The sequence below is a fragment of the Elephantulus edwardii genome, unplaced genomic scaffold (genome assembly GCF_000299155.1).
Source record: "Elephantulus edwardii isolate Elephantulus edwardi_28Jun2011 unplaced genomic scaffold, EleEdw1.0 scaffold00029, whole genome shotgun sequence".
Lineage (NCBI taxonomy): Eukaryota > Metazoa > Chordata > Mammalia > Macroscelidea > Macroscelididae > Elephantulus > Elephantulus edwardii.
Window position 1 is genome coordinate 2,308,791 of NW_006399779.1, and position 19,008 is coordinate 2,327,798.

The following is a 19,008-nucleotide window of genomic DNA, read 5'->3' on the forward strand; positions in this document are numbered from 1 at the left end:
TCTTACCCAGCCACTTCATCATCAGTAAGATGATCTTTGTAATTCTAAAAAATATTAGCCCATATTTCAGTGCAATTTCTTCTTATTGTTATTATTGGTGACATCAAATCCTGTCAAACTCATAGCAATGCTATGAACAACACACCCGAACTTAGTCTTATTCTGTACCATCCACATCATCTATGACACACTTGAGAGCCTATTTTCATCCATTTCTTGAGGATTTTGCTCTGTTCCACTGACTCCCAATCTTTTAAAGTATGATGTTTCTTACCAAGGAGGGGCCTTTTTTTAGCAATATGTTCAAAGTATGCAAAACAAAGTTTCACCATCTTTGCCTCCAGGGAGCACTCTGGCTGCAATTTTTCTAGGACATATCTATTTGTTCTTTTGGCAGTCCATGGGATATTCAACACTCTTCACAAACACCTCCACCAAAAGGCATCAATTTTTCTGTCTTATTGTCCAGTTCTCAGACAAATAGTAGGTGATTGAAAAGACAATTGCCTGAATCAGGCACAATTTAGTCTTCAAAATGGTATTTGCTAGTAAGTATTTTGGAGAGGTCCCTGACTGTAGACTTGACCAACGCATTATATTTCCTGATCCCCAGACTCATGGTACCAAGGGTGTCGATCCTTAACTAAAAAAATAGGAACTTATTGACACCTTTGATCCTTTTTCCATATCTCATGGTGTTGTCTGTTGGAGCAGGCATGAGAAATTTTGTTTTGTTGATGTTGAGGATCTATACTGAAGACTCTGGTCCTTGATTTGCACCAAACATGTCAAGCCCTTCTCTCTTTCAACAAGCAAGGATGACTCATCTGCACAATCCCAGTTGGTGATGAATCTTCCTCTGATGAATCTTCTGATGTCACAGTCTTCTTTATCAAGACGAGCTTCATGAATTATTTGTTTAGTATGTAGAGTGAACTGGTATATATATTCATGAAAGGCATCCTGGTAGGTACTGCTGTGTTGTGATGAGCTGTTAACTTTAAAGTCAATCATTCTAATTTACCAGACACTCTGCTTCTGAGAAGGTTTACAGTCTTACAAACTCAATGAGGAACACTATGAACAAGAATTTACTTGCTGTTGATGTGTTCCATAGAGTTGGAACTAACTTATAGGTGACTCTGCAGAAGGTTTTCAGAAAAGGTTAATTGTATGGGAGGAGATTGTCCATCCTTATCCCATGTAGCAAGTGGTGTCCTTGAACCATATGCCTTTGGGATTACAGTGCAGCTTCTTGCCACTAGGTCCCCATAGTGACCTACTAGTTGGTAGGTTATATACTTATATATTAAATCAACTTTTCTGTTATTTGAAACTCATTCATCCTTTCTTTAACTGTTTACTCTAATTTGCACAATAAGCATCAACTAATTAATGGTTCAGTATTACCATTTTGCAATAACTAAGAGTACTATACTGGTTATGCAACTGACTTCTAACCAAAACATGTATGGTCAAACCCACTGGCTATACCACAAGAGAAAGATGTGGCAGTATATCACCATAAGGATTTATAACCTTGGAAGCTTTACAGGGAAATTCTGCTCTGTCCAATACTGTTACTATGAGTTGAAAGTGGCTCAGAGGCAGTGAGATGTTTTGTATCTACAATCTTATTTTTATAACCAATTTTTCTTCAGTTGTAATCTAATTGCTATTAATACCGAATTTTTCATTGTTCCCATATTTATATATACATATATCCTATGGATCTACATTTTAGAATCTAAAATCTAAAAAATCTGATTAGAATAATAGGGAAGATAAAACAATTGTATTCATATACCCTTCACCTAATTTTGTTATGGTTATACACTTAATTTCAGAGATTCCAAATAGAAAACTGTTTGCAAAATGGGACACATTCAACTGGGTGGGGTTTTTTTTTTGCTTACTTATATGGTAATTTCTGAGTGGGAACAAAAATCTTTCATGAGTTATATATGACAATTCTCAATTGCTTCCTTGATTTTTGTAAGAGCTGCTATAAATGTTTAAAAGAACTTGAATGTGTAGAATGCTTAAAGCCAAAATTTAAAAGGAGTCAGGTCACCTTTTTAGGGCATGCTATGAAGTTATTATTGACATTAAGTGTCTGTGAAGAGGATAACAAAACCAGTGACATTTCACAGTCAACCCTTGGGTCTACAAAATCTTCAACAAGTGTGTGTATATATTTAGGCTTAAGAAATGCAATTTATATATCCCTGGATTCAGATGCTCTCTGTGAAACTGCACAGAACACAATCTTTCTACATTGCATTCTTTCGAGTGACAGGAGTCAGACAACTGTATAATTTTCACCTTGTAGTCTTCTCTTTTCCCTCTCTGTTTTTAAAACTTGGCAAACCCTGTGAGAAAGGGCATTACTTTAGATCTGAATTTAGGTTGTAGGCACGGAAGGAGAGATTTGAACATTCCCTACCTATATTACTCAGAAACAGGTAGAATATTTGAGATCAATTAAAATCTTGACTCAAAGAATAAGGAGATTGGTACCAATCATTACTCATTCAAGATCAGTCATTTAAAAAAATAAAAAGGAAATAATATCCAGCAAGAGGAATTGCAACAATACCTGAAAGAATAGGTTTAATGATAGCAGAGACTGTGAGAATGGCACAGGGTCCTAAAGTGTTTCATTCTATTGTTAATAGAAATATTATAAAGTGTAGCCAACTCCTCAACATCTAAAAATAATAGCATGAATCATTATGTCTGATTATACAAATAAGAATAGAGAAAGGATCTGGAGATAAAGTTCATATCGTAGAGTGCAAGATAGTAAAGATAGATTGACTGAACGGGTTCATAGTGTGATGTACAGAACAGAGCAAAGGTGATGCACTGTGGAGAGCTGTGGTGCAAATTAATCAGCAGCAAGTTGTCCTGCTAACCCAAAGACTGCATGCCTCTCTCTGATGGTTCAAGTCCACCAGCAGTTCATCCTGCTGAAAAAGATGAGCTGTCCCTTTCCATTTTACTTCACAGCCTCAGAAACGTGATAAAGGGTCACCCCGAGTCAGAATTGACTAGACAGCACTGAATTAAAAACAGCTTTTTATGTAGTTTTATTATTCTTATTTTTTAAGCACGATGTAAGACTCAAACAGCTAGTTGTTAGGCGCTATCAGGACAACTCTTCGCTACCTTATGTACAGCAGATAGAAAACCTGCCCAATCCTGAACTAGCCTCACAATCTGCTGTGCCTACCTCCGTTGTGGCCTTCACTGTGTCAGTTCTTCTCAGCCAGAGTCTTCCTTTCCTTCACAGAGTTCTCTAAAGCTGACATTCCTTTCCAAGGACTGTTCTATCCTGGCCATATGCCCAAAATGTATGAGGAGAACATTTATTCCTGAGAATGTGAAAAGAACTCTCACTTCCATGTACTTTTTCCAAGAAAGCTTGGTTTGCTCTTTTGGTGGTCCATGATACTCTTCACCAATACCATCATTCAAAACCCTCAATTTTTCTTTGGTTTTCCTTATTTATTGTTTACCTTTCACAGGCTTGTGAAACAACTAAAAATACTACGACTTGGTTTCTAGTGCACCTTAGTCTTTAAAAATGTCTTCCTTGTCTTTAACACTTTAAAGAGGTCTTTCTCATGGCACATTTGCTGTACGTCTTTTGATTTCTTGATGGCTGCTTCCATGAGTGTTGATTATAGTTACAAGTAAAATTAAATCCTTGACACTTCAATCTTTTCTCCATTTATCATGTTGTGATGTATTGGTTCAGTTGTGAGGAATTTTGTTTCTTTGATACCAATGTATCGTCCATACTGAAGACTAGTCTTTGATCTTCTTTAGTAACTCTGTCAAGTTCTCTTCGCCCATATTCACTTTAGGTCTTGTAAATGGAAAGTCTACAATTTGGAGAAGTCTGATTTTGGTCTTCATGTTGAGCTGGTAACTGAAATACTGGCAGTTAAGACCACCAGAAAGTAAGAGAAAAGTAGACAGTATACACCTTCAATAAAGACTTAAAACCTTGAAATGCAATGAGGGTTTGCTATGAGTTGAACTCAACTGGGTTAAATATTGACCTAAAGACACTGACACATTTTGAAAGCCTTTTAAAATGTATTCAGTTTTGGGTTTTAGAAGAATCCTTTGCCTGGTTTACTGGTAAATTCTATGCTTAAAACTTTATCTACTAGGTAAACATTCTAAATTTCTCATGTTGCACACATCCTAACACCTCTGTCATTACTTACTTTTACAAATTTATTGCTTCTATCAACCCATCATTTTGACAATAAAATATCTTTAAGTTATGGTCTACAAAGAAACAGTCAGAAAAACAGGATTAAGCGGAAAAGCTTTATTAGAAACATGTCTGTTTGAGGGAAAATAAAGATTCAGGAAAGTTTGAGAGTGGCATCATAATACGATGCAAATCCCACCCTGTATAAAGGAGAAAGGAAGGGATGATTGTTTGAAAGTGCCCTAGAATGTCATGCATTCTATAATAGTTCAGTAAACTCAATCTTTGAGGAATCTTTTGAGACCCAGAAATGAGTCAGATTTAATGGACAGCTACACCATCATTGCCTGAAAACAGCCTATCAGAAGTATGACTTTGGTGTTAATATCTCAGTGAATTTCAGAGTGCAACAGTTTGGGACCCTTAGTCAGTTAGTCCCCAAATAGTTAGACCTGCACTATAATAGCTTCCACAGATGACACTCAAAGCTTTATATAAAATTTTAAAAAATTGACAGACATTATTCACCTCATATGTCACAGGTCTATGATAATTAGATAGCATTATTTATAAGATTTATTATTTATAAAGATTTCCTTATACTTCTCCATTACCCTTTATATTTTCAGATGAGATTCATGAGAAAAATTCTTATAAAGATTATTTAAGTAGAAGGAAGAATTGCAAATCTAAATTTGAATTTCAAATGAAGAATTATAGCAAAAATCTTCTGCCAAGGGCAAAAAGCACATTTTCTTTCTCAAAGTCAAGTAACTCAAAAGACCAACCAAGAGATTTGATAAGTATTTGGAAGACTGAATTGAAAATAAGCTTATTTTTTGTTGCAAGAGATAACATTCAATATTCAAATTTACTCAAATGAACATGAGAGTTGATGGACAAGTGGAAGCAACCAAAATGGCTTCCTTATATCAGGACACATGATCATTGTAGAAAAAGATTATTAGTTTCATTAAGAGATAAATATAATGAGGTTCTGTGCAATCGCCAAGGATCTTGAGCTTATAGGTCATAAAACCAGGAAATTATAAAGACCAAATATGAATGTATAGTTACATGGAATGAATTTTTTTCCACTACCGATATTTAAATTGGTTTATTAAAGATTCTGCAGATAGCTGATGTGTGTCCAGATACATTCAATGTGCTGTTGTTGTTAGGTGCCATCAAGTAGAACAAAACTTATAGTAACCCTACACAACACAAACCTGAACCCTCGCTAGTTCTGTGTCATCTTCAACAACTCTGAAATACTTGAGCCCATTGCTGCTGTCGCAGTGTCAATACATCATGTGGAGGGTCCTCTTATCTTTGCTGACCCTCCACCTTTCCAAACAGTATAGCCATTTTTCAAGGAGCAGCCCCTCCTAACAATATGTCCAAAGAATCTAAGACAAAAAAGATAGCAATGAAAACTTACACATTTTTAGTCTTTCTATTTAGAAGTTTGTACTATAGTTGAAAGAGACAAAAGATACTTGCAAGATTTAGAGTTTTAAAGTACACACTCAATTGTTCTTGTATAACTATTAAATAGAAATAACACTGAGATAGTCATGAGTTTCATGATAAATTCAAACAAACATACCCATTGTCATTTTTTCATCATTTTAACTCACAATAGTATAATAAAATGCAGTAGAACTACCTCATAGGGTATCTAAACTTGTAATTTTTATAATAAACCCTCATCTATTTGTATTTTGGCTTCTATGCTGATCTGTTATTGAAAGTTATGCCTCTAGTATTATAAGTAGGGTTACTCATATGGGATAGGTTTCAGTGGGCCTTCTGAATAAAGCAAAGTAAGAGGAAGAATTGAAAATCTCATCTTGAAAATGTCATCACTGAAGACATCATGAATAGCAGTGGAACAATACTTACTATAGTACTGAAAGATGAGCCCCTAAATTAGAAAATCTTTCAAAACACAATTGGGAAAAGCAGATTCTACATTAAAGGTGTTAATGGAGTAAAACTTTCAGAATCTTTATTTGCTTATGTAGCATGAATCAAGTTAATAGAAACAAGTTATAAAAATGAATTGATAATTGAATATATTCAAACTACAAATAAGAAAACTATAAGCAGTAAAGTATTAAATGGAACACTTGAAGATTGTGATCATAGGCATTGATGGCTAAAATGGAATGATACCTGCCAGAAATTGACAGGATACCAGTTGAGATATTTCACCAAATGAATGTCATACTCAAGTTATTCACTTTTCTATGTGAAGAAATTTGAAAAGCAGTTATTTGACCAACAGAATGGGAAAGAGTTGTATTTATGCCTATTTGAAAGAAAGATGATATAAAACAATGGAGAAATTATCATATAATGCCATTAATATAACCCACAAATAAAATCATACTGATTATTTTTTAAAAAACAACTGAAGCAAGACATTGGTAGAGAACTGTCAAAAATTCAAGCCAAATTCAGAAGAGTACAATAATATCCCATCAATGATGACACAAGATAAAATGTCATAGACCACCAGAATGAATGTTTACTTGTGTATCCTTGAGTATGCAAAATCATACAATTGTGTTGACCATAAAAAAATGACAGTAACTTTACAAATGGAAATTTCACAACACTTATTTATGTTCATGTAGAACATCTAACTATAACTATAATAACTATAACTACATACTATAACTACATATGTATATGTAAAGAAACAATTTCATATACTCAACAAGGAGATATGTCATAGTTTAAAATCTAGAAATACATTCTCTAGAGACATTGGCAAAATGAGGTCCTAGAAATCGATGGGATACCAACTGACATGTTTCATTTAACAAATACAGCCCTGGGTGCACTGCCCAGGTTATGGTGGGAAATTTGGAGGCAGCTGTCTAGTCAACTGATTGAAAGAGATCCGTATTTGTCCCCATTCCCAAGAAAGGTGATACAACAGAATGTGGAAACTATTGAACAATATCATTAATATCATATGCAAGCAAAATACTGATAAAGAACATTCTTTATGATACCTTAAGGCTATTCAAAACTAATAATGTGCCAGCTATTTTATAATTTGGTTTTCAGGATTAGTAGAAGATGTGTTGTTGTTGTTGTTGTTATTGTTGTTGTTATGTGCCGTCGAGTCGTTTGTGACTCATAGCGACCTTATGTACAACAGCCCTAAACCCTGCTCTATCCTGTGCCAATCGCATTGCCTCTGACACACCCATTCCAATTACCCCAGTCACTGAATCAATCCACCTCACAGAGGGTCTTCCCCTCCTGCGCTGTCCCTCTACTCTACCCAGCATGATGTCCCTCTTTAAAGACCTGTCTCTCCTTACAACATGTCCAAAGTATGTCAGGCAAAGCCCCAGAATCCTTGCCTCCAAGGAGTAGCCTGGTTTAACCCTCTCTAGGATGAATTTGTTGTTTTCTTCGAAGATATAGATATACAGATACATATTTGTGTGTATGTGTATATTTATATATACACACATGTACACACACACACATATGTTGTTATCGTTGTTATATGCCATTGAGTTGACTGCTATTCATAGATACCCTGTGTACAACAACTCTGAAGCCTGTCCTTTTCTGAACCAGTCTCACACCTACTAACACACCTACTCCCATTGTTCTAGCTACTGTGTCAATCCGTATGGTCTGGTGTCTTCCTCTTCTGTGTTGTCCCTCCACCCTTCTGAGCATGATATCCTTCGCCAAGGATTGGTCCCTCCTAGCCACAGGACAAAAGAATGTGAGATGAAGCTTCAAATGCTAGCCTCTAAGGAGAAACTTGGTTTCACTCTCTCCAAGACAGACCTATTTGTTTTCTTGCTGGCCCATGTTATGGTCAATTTTCTTCTCCAGTACCACAACTCAAAAGCATTAATTCTTCTTAGTCATTGTCAAGCTCTCTGATGCATAGCAAAAAATTGCAAAGACCATGGCCTGGTTCAGGTACCTCTAACTCTCTAGACTAACATTGTTGCTTCTCAGTACTCTGGAAAGATCCCTGACAACAGATTTATCTAATGCAATTTATCTTTTGATATCATGACTGCTGGTGTAAAAAGTATTGATTGTGTAGCCAAGCATGCTGTCACTGTTAACAACCTCAATCTTTTCTCCATCCATCATGGTTCTTCCAATTGGCTCAGTGGTGAGAATCTTGGTCTTATTGATGTTGAGCTTCAATCCACATTGAAGTCTACAGTCCTTGATCTTTTGCAGCAAATGCTTCAGGTCTTCAGTTTCAGTAAGCAAGGTTGTGTCATCTGCATATCATAGGTGTTTAATGACTCTCCCTCCAACCTTGATGCCATACTCCTCCTCATAAAGCCCTACTTCCCAAATGTTCTGTTCTGCATAGAAATTGAAAAGGTACAGGGACAGGATGCATCCTTGGCACACTCCTTTTGTGATTTTGAACCATCCAGTGTTTCCCTGCTCTGTTTTGAGGACTACTTCCTGGTCCAAGTATAGGTTTCACACAAGCACAATCAAGTGTTCTGGTATTCCCTTTCTCCTCAAGGTTTACCACAATTTGTTGTGAGCCACACAGTTAAATGTCAATGAAACACAGATTTATCTTCCTCTGGTACTCTTTGCTTTCTGTCAAAATCCATCTGACATTGGTGATAAAGTCTAGTGCCACAGTCTCTTCTAAACCAATCTTGTATTTCTAGTAATACTCTGTCAATGTACTGTTCCAGTCATTTCTAGATAATCTTCAGCAGGATTTTGCTTGTGTGTGATAAGATTGATATTGTTGAATATTTCCACATTCTGTCAGGTCACCGTTTGTGGAATGGGAATGAATATGAATCTCTTCCGGTCAGTTTTCCTGGTAGTTATCCTCCTGATTTCTTGGTACAACCTAGTGAGCATGTCCAGTGTAGCATTTATCTGTTGAAATATATCAATTGGTATTCTACCAATTCTTGGGGCTTTATTCTTTGCTAAGTCCTTCAGAACAGCCAGAACTTCCTCCTTCATCACCATTGACTCTTGATCATATTTTTTCCTTGAATTTTTTGTTGTTTCTTGAAATTTTTCTGTGTCAGACAATTCTTTTTGGTATGACTCTGTTTACTCCTTCCACTCTGGTGACTTGGGGCAAGAAGCTGCAATGCAATCCTCAGGTACATTGTTCAAATCCAGGAACCGCTCCACAGAAGAAAGATAAGCAATCTTCTCCCTTGCTATTAACTGTCTTTGAAAACCCACTGTAGGGCCAGCTATGTGTTGGCTCCTATTTGACAGGACAGAGCAACTAACTGTACACACCACACACACACACACACACACACACACACGTGCACGCGCATACATGCGCACGTGTGTGTGTGTGTGTGTGTGTGTGCGCCTCCACAGTGTCTGAGGAATTCAAGTTTTGCAGAACAAGAGGTATTCACATTGTAACTACAGCAGTGAACTAACTGAGGTATATCAGAGATGCTGAGGATGACACAAGATAGGACAGGGTTCAGATCAGTTGTTTATAAGGTTGTTCTAAAAAGAACAGTGACCAGTGACCATGTGTGGTAAGCTATGTCTGATCATTAGCAATTTTACAAAGGGAACTACACCTATAAACAGCATCAGTGACACAAAACCAATTCCCATGAAGTCAGACAGGTTCCCCACCTTCCCATTCTCCTCATCTTAATACCAATTATTACTGCTTTACTGAATCCAAAATCCACTGTGATAGTTCACAGACCACACAGAACTAGGTTAGAAAAGTTAAAAGGTTATAATCCAAGTTAGTAGCACAATGAAGTCAGGACAGCTCCTGAAATGTGCTCTCAGGTACTTCGGGCTTGAGACTCAAGCTTAAGACCAGTGTTACCAAGTTCTCAATCTGGCCAATATTGGACCCCCATCCCCAGTTGTCCAACAAACTTGATCAAAGCCTCTTATATCGGGTTCCAATGATATAACAGGCCCAAGTTCCTGTCTCACATCAGGTATCTAGTTTGGCCATGGCTTCTACAGCTGTAGGTGTAGCTTTAGCAAGAACTTCTTGTCTCTCTCTCAAAGGGAACCCTGCATTATTTTGCTTCTTCTTTTTCAACAGCACAGAAAAGGTCTTATAATACAACTAGAACTGTTGAATTCATTGGTGGGACTAGCCAGTCCCCTTGGGGACTGGCTAATCCCCTGGTGGAATAGTAAGATAGCCAGTGCTCTTGTGGATAGGCTAGCAGCCCCTATGTGCATAGACCCACCTATTCACATGGTCATATCATATTCAATGGCTAGGAAAGTCATATTCATAGTTCAACTCCACAGTTATGAGTTGTATTCTACTTGAAAGCACCTAACAACAACAGCCTGGAAAGCCACTGGCTTAAAACCATAAAACCTGAGGTCAATTGATCATGATCTAGATGCAGGATCAAGATAAAGTAAAGAGCAAGTTTTTTCTGAGTGTACATACTAATTCAATGTAGGCTACACTTCTGAAGAACTAGCTTACAACCATACAACTGTTTGGTTACTCAAAACACATCTCAACACGGAAGTTACTACATTATATTAAATCTCATTAACAGAATTACTACATTATAAATGCTAAACCAGAGAATCATGGTTAGCCAAATTGGCACACAATTTTAACCACCACACATTTCTAACACTTAACATCCAGGCCCCTTAAATTACTTTTTATAAGCCTTATTTTCTGTTTCTTCAACATTGGGAAAAATAAAACTCACTTCACTGTGCTAGTATTATAATTAAATAGAAAGTACATAACAATTCAGTAAATATTTAGTGTAAATGTAAAAAATGTTATTATAGAAAATGATATCTGTATTTCAGTAGAAAGCCAAATTCCAGTAATGTTCGAAGTATATAAAATAGTATGTCAAAACTTTCAAAAAGAAAACACCAAAATATCTTTGTCCTTAATTTTTAAATGTCTTCTTCTGATTTTATAAGTGAGCAATCTCAGAAATGTTTGTTTGCATAGCTAGATCCCTGATGTTCAAGATATAGGCAACCTCTCAAATAAGAATTTTTTGGCTTTGGAAAGAAACAAGATTGAAAGCATCCAAAAAAGATCTTAAAAGTCAAACCAAGAGGAAAAATAATAAAAGAAAACTCCAGATTAGAGCACACTTTGATGTATCACACAGTGAGCTATATTTCAAAGTTATTAATCAGAGAATTCTCATTGGATAATATTCTTAAGCAATGAAGATTGTATTGTAAGGAAAACATTAGACTCTGTTCTACAGTTATTATTACAAATTAACATTTTTAGTTTTAAATGCACTCACAAGTTAATATATAGTGCATGTCCTTGAGACAGCGAGGACTCATAGTGAGCCAGTGAGCAATGAATTTGAACTCTGCCCTGTCTTGCACCATCCTCATGGTCTCCATCATGCTTGAGCTCATTGTGACAGCCACTGTGTAAATCCATCTTGTTAAATAAAGATCGCCATCTCTTCGCTGACCCTCTATTCCTGCTTTATTACCTTATTGATTCTCAAAAAAATATTATACAATATTTTTTATACTCTATATTTGCAAAAATATAAACCTACGAGGAAAGGGACTTGCAAAAGTTAAACACAGGACATGTACCTTCCTACTCTGAGCCCTGTTTAATTATTCTTAGCTCTGTAGTACACTGCAAGCTCACTTACATTCTAGAGATCTGTAAGAACCTCTCTGACCCCTCTGTTCTTAAACATACACAGAACATCTCTACTCGTGGGCTTTGTTCTTGTGGCTTTTTTGAATTTAATTGAAGCCTTTACTTCAGATGCATGAAAAGCACACTCTCTCTTTTTCTAGTCTCTGCATAGACAGCATCTCTTGAGATTTCTTCACTGTCTTTTTACAGGCTTCTCCATACCTGTTATATTTTACACTTTATAGCACTTCTCATGTTTCTGTTATCTTGTGACTATTGCCTTTGTTCTTTTTCCAACAGGATATGAACTTCATTAAACTAGAATCTTTTTCAGTTCCTATAAACAATGCTTAAGCAGTAACTGATAGATTGCAGATGCTCAATAAACTAAGTATTAAATGAATGAATGCACTCGAGCCATGCACAGTGCTAGCAACTTTGGCTATATTACCTCATTTACTTTTCTAAGTACTCATTCTAGGTTTGTGAATCATTTCCAAAATTAACAAAAAAGGAAGTAAATTCAAGAAAGGTAAATAAATGTAACAGATATATAAAATTCTCTGATACTAAATACATGATGACAAGATTTGAGTACAGGTCCCTAAAATTTCAGAGTCCCAAAATTTTTCATCCAGCTGTGCTGCCTTTATAATTACATTTAAATGAAATAATCATGCAAATCAAACTTTTATCTCTGCTGCAAGCACTTATTATATAACATAGAACCATAACTTTAAGACATCCATTAACATTCCATTTAAAATTATTCACTGGTGCTTCTTTCTATGTGTTCAGATTTTTTCTAGTTCTTTTACATCTTCTATTGAGAAATGTAAATGTTCAAATTTAAAAATTTCTTTCATGTGAGAATTTTAGGAAGCAACTTTTTCTCAACCCTCTGAGTTTTAAGGTTAAATCAGAAATATTATTTTCTTTCCTTTTTAAATAATACAGAAATTTGTTTTATACAAGGCCACAGTTGTCCCTACAGTATTCCAGGAAAAGTGACTCTTTATCTTTCTGTCCTTGCAAATTGATTTTATGAAGCCCTTAAATTCTTCTAATATACAACATTGGTATCTTCCTGGGACATTCTCATAAATACTTCATTTTACAGCACTAATGAAAAACCCATATAATCATCTTTCTTGCACAAGGATGTACCTTTGGTTTAAGAAAGCAGTCATGTAATGTGATAAATGCAGAGGTAGTCTGACAAAAAGGATTTTAAAGACTCTTTCCTAGAAGATGGAATGCAAAATTTATACACTGAAATAAATAACCTTCCTATTATTTCTAATAAAATTTCTGCCAAGATGGATGTCCTCAACTCTAAGTGGAGCTTTTAAATATTCATTGGAATGTAGAATTGATTCCCACAGGTTATTCTCTGGAAGCTCATTTGAAAAACTCAGAAAGCAAATACATGGTGCGTTGGGAATAGGCATCACCTATACAGACTGTAAATATAGTGAGATGAGGGCCATTTTTTTTCCTCCATCAGTGATTTCAGTTGGATGAAATGTATTTTGTTGATAAGCAATTTTACTGTCAAGAGAATTTTGAACAGTTCTGATTTAACTTGTGAATCTGACAGATTTGATATGTCCAAAGCAATAGTTAAAAAATGTAAAGACTAAGAAATAGATATTAACTCAAAAGCTGTGATAAAATACTGTAACACCCAAGAAAGTTAAAGTTGAGAAATAAGTCAGAAAAAACTCCATTATAATTTGACCACTGATTTTTCTGGCCATGAAAACATTAAGTGCCATCTGATTCAGGTTAGACTTGGCCCTGTTTTTCTTTTTTTTGTCACTAGTATATTCTGGATCAGCTAAAAGAAGAAATTTTCTCTGAGTTCCATTTATAACAATAGTTTATTGGGAACTTATAACTTTGAGAAAAAAGCTTTATACTTTTTAGATGAATATTGTTATGATCTACTTTAAGAACTTTTATTATGGTCTAGTTGAAATTGCAAGTATTTAAAGTAAATTTAGCTATTTTTTAAAATAAAATTAAGTCTTGAGAACTCAAGCAGATGATACAAAAATGCAGTACACTTGAGAAAAAGATTTTGTAAAATGTAGCCTGTATTTTAAAAGAAATTCATATTCACACATCAATATGGAGTCAATTCTGATTCATACACTATGGAAGTAAATAGAATGGCTCCATAGTGTTTCAAAGGCTGTTAATCTTTAAAGAAACAAACATCCACATTTATTTCCCTATAGAGTGCTGGTGAATTCCAATGCACTTTTTGTTTAGTGGACAAAAGCTTAAGTACTATGCTATGATAGTTCCTGAATGTACTATAACCACTAACAAGTGAATGGTGGCTGTAGTATCAGAAATAAATTGATCCATATTCAGACAAAAATATTGCAGTGATAACACTCAAGACATCTGTGCCATGTCTGAATATAAAAGTATCAGTAAGATGAGGTACAAGAATGACAAAATCAACACAAGGAAACCAACACAGAACTAGAAAAAACAGAAATGCATAAAAATGCAATCCAGAATATCAAGACCAAAATGACAGCATTTTCAACATGTTAGAGGGACGAAAGGTAGAGTAGAAGGGAGAAACATTGAGTCAGCAAGCAAGAAGACAATCACTTCAATGGGAACTTACTAGAAGAAATAAAACAGAAGATAGAAGTAAAATGAAGAAAATTATATGTGACAACAGCAAACAGGACAACATACATATACTCAGAATTCCTGAAAGAGGTGGGGGAAGCTCTGAGAAAATTGTTGAAGAGGTACTAAAAGAAAACCTCTCAGGTTTCATGAAAAAAAAACAAAACAAAGCAAAACAGGAAAATCCACATTCAAGAAGTTTCACAAACTCCAAATAGAATAGATTAAAAACGAAAAACACAGACATATCAGAGTAAAATTATCCAATATAAAAAATAAGGTTAGAATACTAAAAGCAGCAAGGGGGGGGGGAAAGTTACTGTAAAAAAGAACAAAGGCAACATGGGGAGAGCCATATACTTGTTCCAACTCCACAAGGGGAACTGTCCCTGTCAACAATGTCCATAACACAAAACTGATTTCCTTTTGGTCAGACATGACCCTCACATTCCCCCACCTCTTTCTACTCATCCTAACACCAGCCTCATTGTTTTATGAGGTCCAAAAATCCACTATGATAGATCCCAGGCTACACAGAACTGTATTAGGGCAGAAACAAAGCTATATTCAGGTTAATGGCAGAATGCATTCACTCAGCTAGGACAGCTTCTAAAATGTGCTCTCAGGTGGCTCAACCTTGAGCCTCATGGTTTTAGACTTTCAGTCCTGCCAATACTTTCTCCTACTCCACCCACCCCAGCCTCAGATGTTCGCCAAACTTGGGCACAATCTCCTAGTTCTGGTTCCACAGAGTAGCAATCCTAAGGTCTGCTCCATCGTCCATCAGGTCTCTGGTTCTCTGCTGTGGGTGCTATGGCAGCTGCTGATCCCTTAGGCCTTGGTCTTACTGTTACAAGAATCTTTGACCCCAAAGGATGTGTTTCATTCTCTTCCTTCTAGTTGGTGGTGATGTTCTCAAATTCTGCTGTGGTATCTGCTAAATTTAGCATGAGACTAGCCAATTCCCTGGTGGACTGGCAAAACTAGCCAATTCCCTTGTAGATAAGCTAATACACACTATTCACATATTACTGTCCATCCACATGACAAAGTTAGTCAATGACTAAAGAAGCCATTTTTTAATCATAAACCCATAACATCACAGTCACCTACAAAGGGAACCAGTAAGTTAAGTTCTCATTTCTCAGCAGAAACCATGCAAGCATTAAGACAATGGATAGCATGTACAGAAAATGGAAAGAAAAAAAATTGCCAGCAAGGATCCTATACCCCAGCAAAGTGGCCATCAGATAAGAAGGAGAAAATAGATAGTTTACAGAAAAGTAGGAGATTAAGGAATTTTTGAAAACAAAACCAACTCTACAAGAGATGCTAAGAGAAATTCTTCAAATAGAGATAGCAAAGGAAAGTGTATAGGCCAAACAAAGTAAATAGCAATAAAAGGAACACAGCAAAATGGCAATGATAAAACATGGCCTGTCAATAATTACACTTAATGTGAATGGGTTAAGTATACTGATTAAGAGAAAAAGAGTAGCAGAATGGATAAATAAACAAATGGCATTAAAATGTTGTTTACAAAAGACACATTCAAGAAATGAGGAAGAAGACAGATTAAATAGCAAAGACTGATAAAATATACCAAGCAATACCATCCACAAAAAACAGGAGTGCCAATACTAATCTCTGATAAAATAGACTTCAGATTAAAAACCACCTTAAAGGATAAAGAATGGCGCTGTATAATGATTGAAGTAACAATACTTCAAAAATATATAACACAGATTAATGTCTATGCACCAAATAATAGACCTGCAAAATATATAAAATGACTAACAGATATAAAGAAAGAAATTCATAGCAACACAATCTTAGTAGGAGAATTTAACATGCAACTGTCACCAAAAAGCAGGTCAACCCAAAAGAAGCTCAACAAGATGAAGATGAACTAAATTATACAGTTAGAAAGCTCACCATTCAAGATGAATTCAGGGTACTTCACTCAAATAAAACTCATTTTTTTTCTTCCCAATGGCACATGACACATTTTTCAGAACTGATTTTATGTTAGGACACAAACCCTCAACAAATGAAAAAAATAACCCAAAAATATCAAAACTTCTTGGATACACATAATTCCGTCATTAGGGGACAGTTAGAGTAATAGCTAAACACATAAAAAAGAAGAAAGAGGCAAAAGAAAACTACTTAACCCAACAACTTAAGCAAATAGAAAAAGAACAAGCTAATCGAAGCACCTCTACAAGAAAGGAAATCACCAGAAAAAGGACTGAAATCAGTGACATAGTAAATAGGAAAAGAATATAAATCATAAAGACCAGGAGCTGGTTCTTCAAAAGGGTCAATGTAATAGATGAAACATTGGCAAATATAACAAAAGAAAAGAAAGAAAAGTCACAATAACTCTAATAAGAGATAAAAGAGGTGACATCACAACAGAACCAGATGACATTAAATTGGTAATAAGGGAATAATGTGTAATAAATTTGAAAATTTAGAGGAAACTGACAAATCCTGGAAACTTACCCACTACCTAGATTGATATATACAGATGTAGAACATTTGAACAAATCATAATGGAAAACCAAATTGAGCAAGTCATGAAATCACACACACACACACTTTCACCTCTAAAAGAGAATCCTGGCATAGATGGAGTCATGGCTAAATTCTACCAAATACTCAGATATGAACTATCACAAAATTAATTAAAATATTAAAAAAACAGAAAAGAATAAACCCTCCTAGAAGTATTCTAGGAAATAAACATACAGTTAATATCAAAAGCAAGTAAAGACATTACCAAGAAAGAATATAGATGAAAAAATCTTTAACAAAATCCTGGCCAATTAAATCCAGCAGTATATAAAATAACAATCCACCATGACAAAGTGAAAGTTATAACAGTTGTGCAAGTGTGGCAATATAAGGAAAACAATCTTCATGTAATTCATCACATTAACAAAGCAAAGAACAAGAATATATAATCTTATCAATTGATGCAGAAAAGGCCTTTGATATAATTCAACACATTTTCCTGATTGTTGTTATGTGCTGTTGAGTTGCCTGCAACCCATAGTGATCCTATGTATACCTGCTCTGAATCCTGCCCTGTCCTAAGACAGTCTCATTAATTCTGACACACAAACCCTCATTGAGTCCATTGATCCCCCTGTATCAATCCATTTCATCTGAGGTCTTCCTCTACTGTGCTGTCACTCTTCCAAGAATGATGCCCTTCTCAAAGTACTGGATCCTCCTGGCCCTGTGGTCTAAGTGTGTAAGATGGAGCATCAAAATCCTCAACTTGGTTTCACCCTTTCCAAGACAGACCTATTTGTTTTCTTGGCAGTCCATAGTATGTTCAAGACTCTTCGACACCACAATTCAAAGGCATCAATTATTCTGTCATCCTTAGTGTCCAGCTCTCTGATGCATACCAAGTAATTGTAAAGACCATGGCCTGGATCAGGTACATCTTAGTGTCTAGACTGGCATAGTTACCCTTCAGTACCCTCAAGAGGTCCTTGACAGCAAATTTTTCCCAATGTATTTTGTCTTTTGATTTCATGATTCCTAGTACCAAGAATGTTGATTGTGGAATCAAGCAAGCTGAAGCTGTTATAACAGTCTCAATCTCTTCACTTCTATCAGTTGGCCTCGTAGTGAGAATCTTTGATTTCTTGATGTTGAGCTTCAAGATATATTGAAGGCTGCAGTCCTTTACCTTCTGAAACAAATCCCCAATTTCTAAAATCCAAGCATAGGAAATTGCTGAGGATTCTAATAACATGTTTGCTTCTACAGTCCCAAAGCAGTGTTAGTACATAGATTGCTAGAGAATGAAATGAGTTGGTTGAGAGTGTTTGTTTATCTATGTTGTGTTTTGTTGTGTTACATTTTGTTGCCATACTGTCAGGTCATGCCACGTTGTTGAAGGTCTTCCTCTTCTTCACCATCCTTCCATCTTTCTAAGAATGATGCTTTTCTCCAAGAAATAGCCTCTCCTAGCACCATGTCAAAGTATGAGTGACAAAGCTTTACTATCCTAGCATCCAAGGAGCAATCTGGTTTCACCTTCTCTAAAACATACCAGCTTTCTGTTCCAACATCACAATTAAAAGGCATCAATTTTTCTGCTGTCATCTTTATTAACTGTTTAACTCTCAGTTGAATCATTGTTCCTCAGTAATTTGGACAGGTCCCTGACTTTCCCAGTGTCATATATTTCCTGATCTTTTGACTACTGGTGCCAAGTTTATTTATTGTGGTTCCAAGTAAGTTGAAGTTATTGGCAGTTTCAGTATTTTCTCCATCTATTATAAAAACCTAGAGTGTTGACTGTGGAGCCAAGCAAACTGAAGCTGTGAACACTCTCAATCTCTTCATCATCCATCCTGACGCTGCCAATTGGTCCAGTGGTGAGAATCTTTGTCTTCTTGACATTGAGTCTTAGTCCAAACTGAAGGCTGCAGTCCTTGACCTT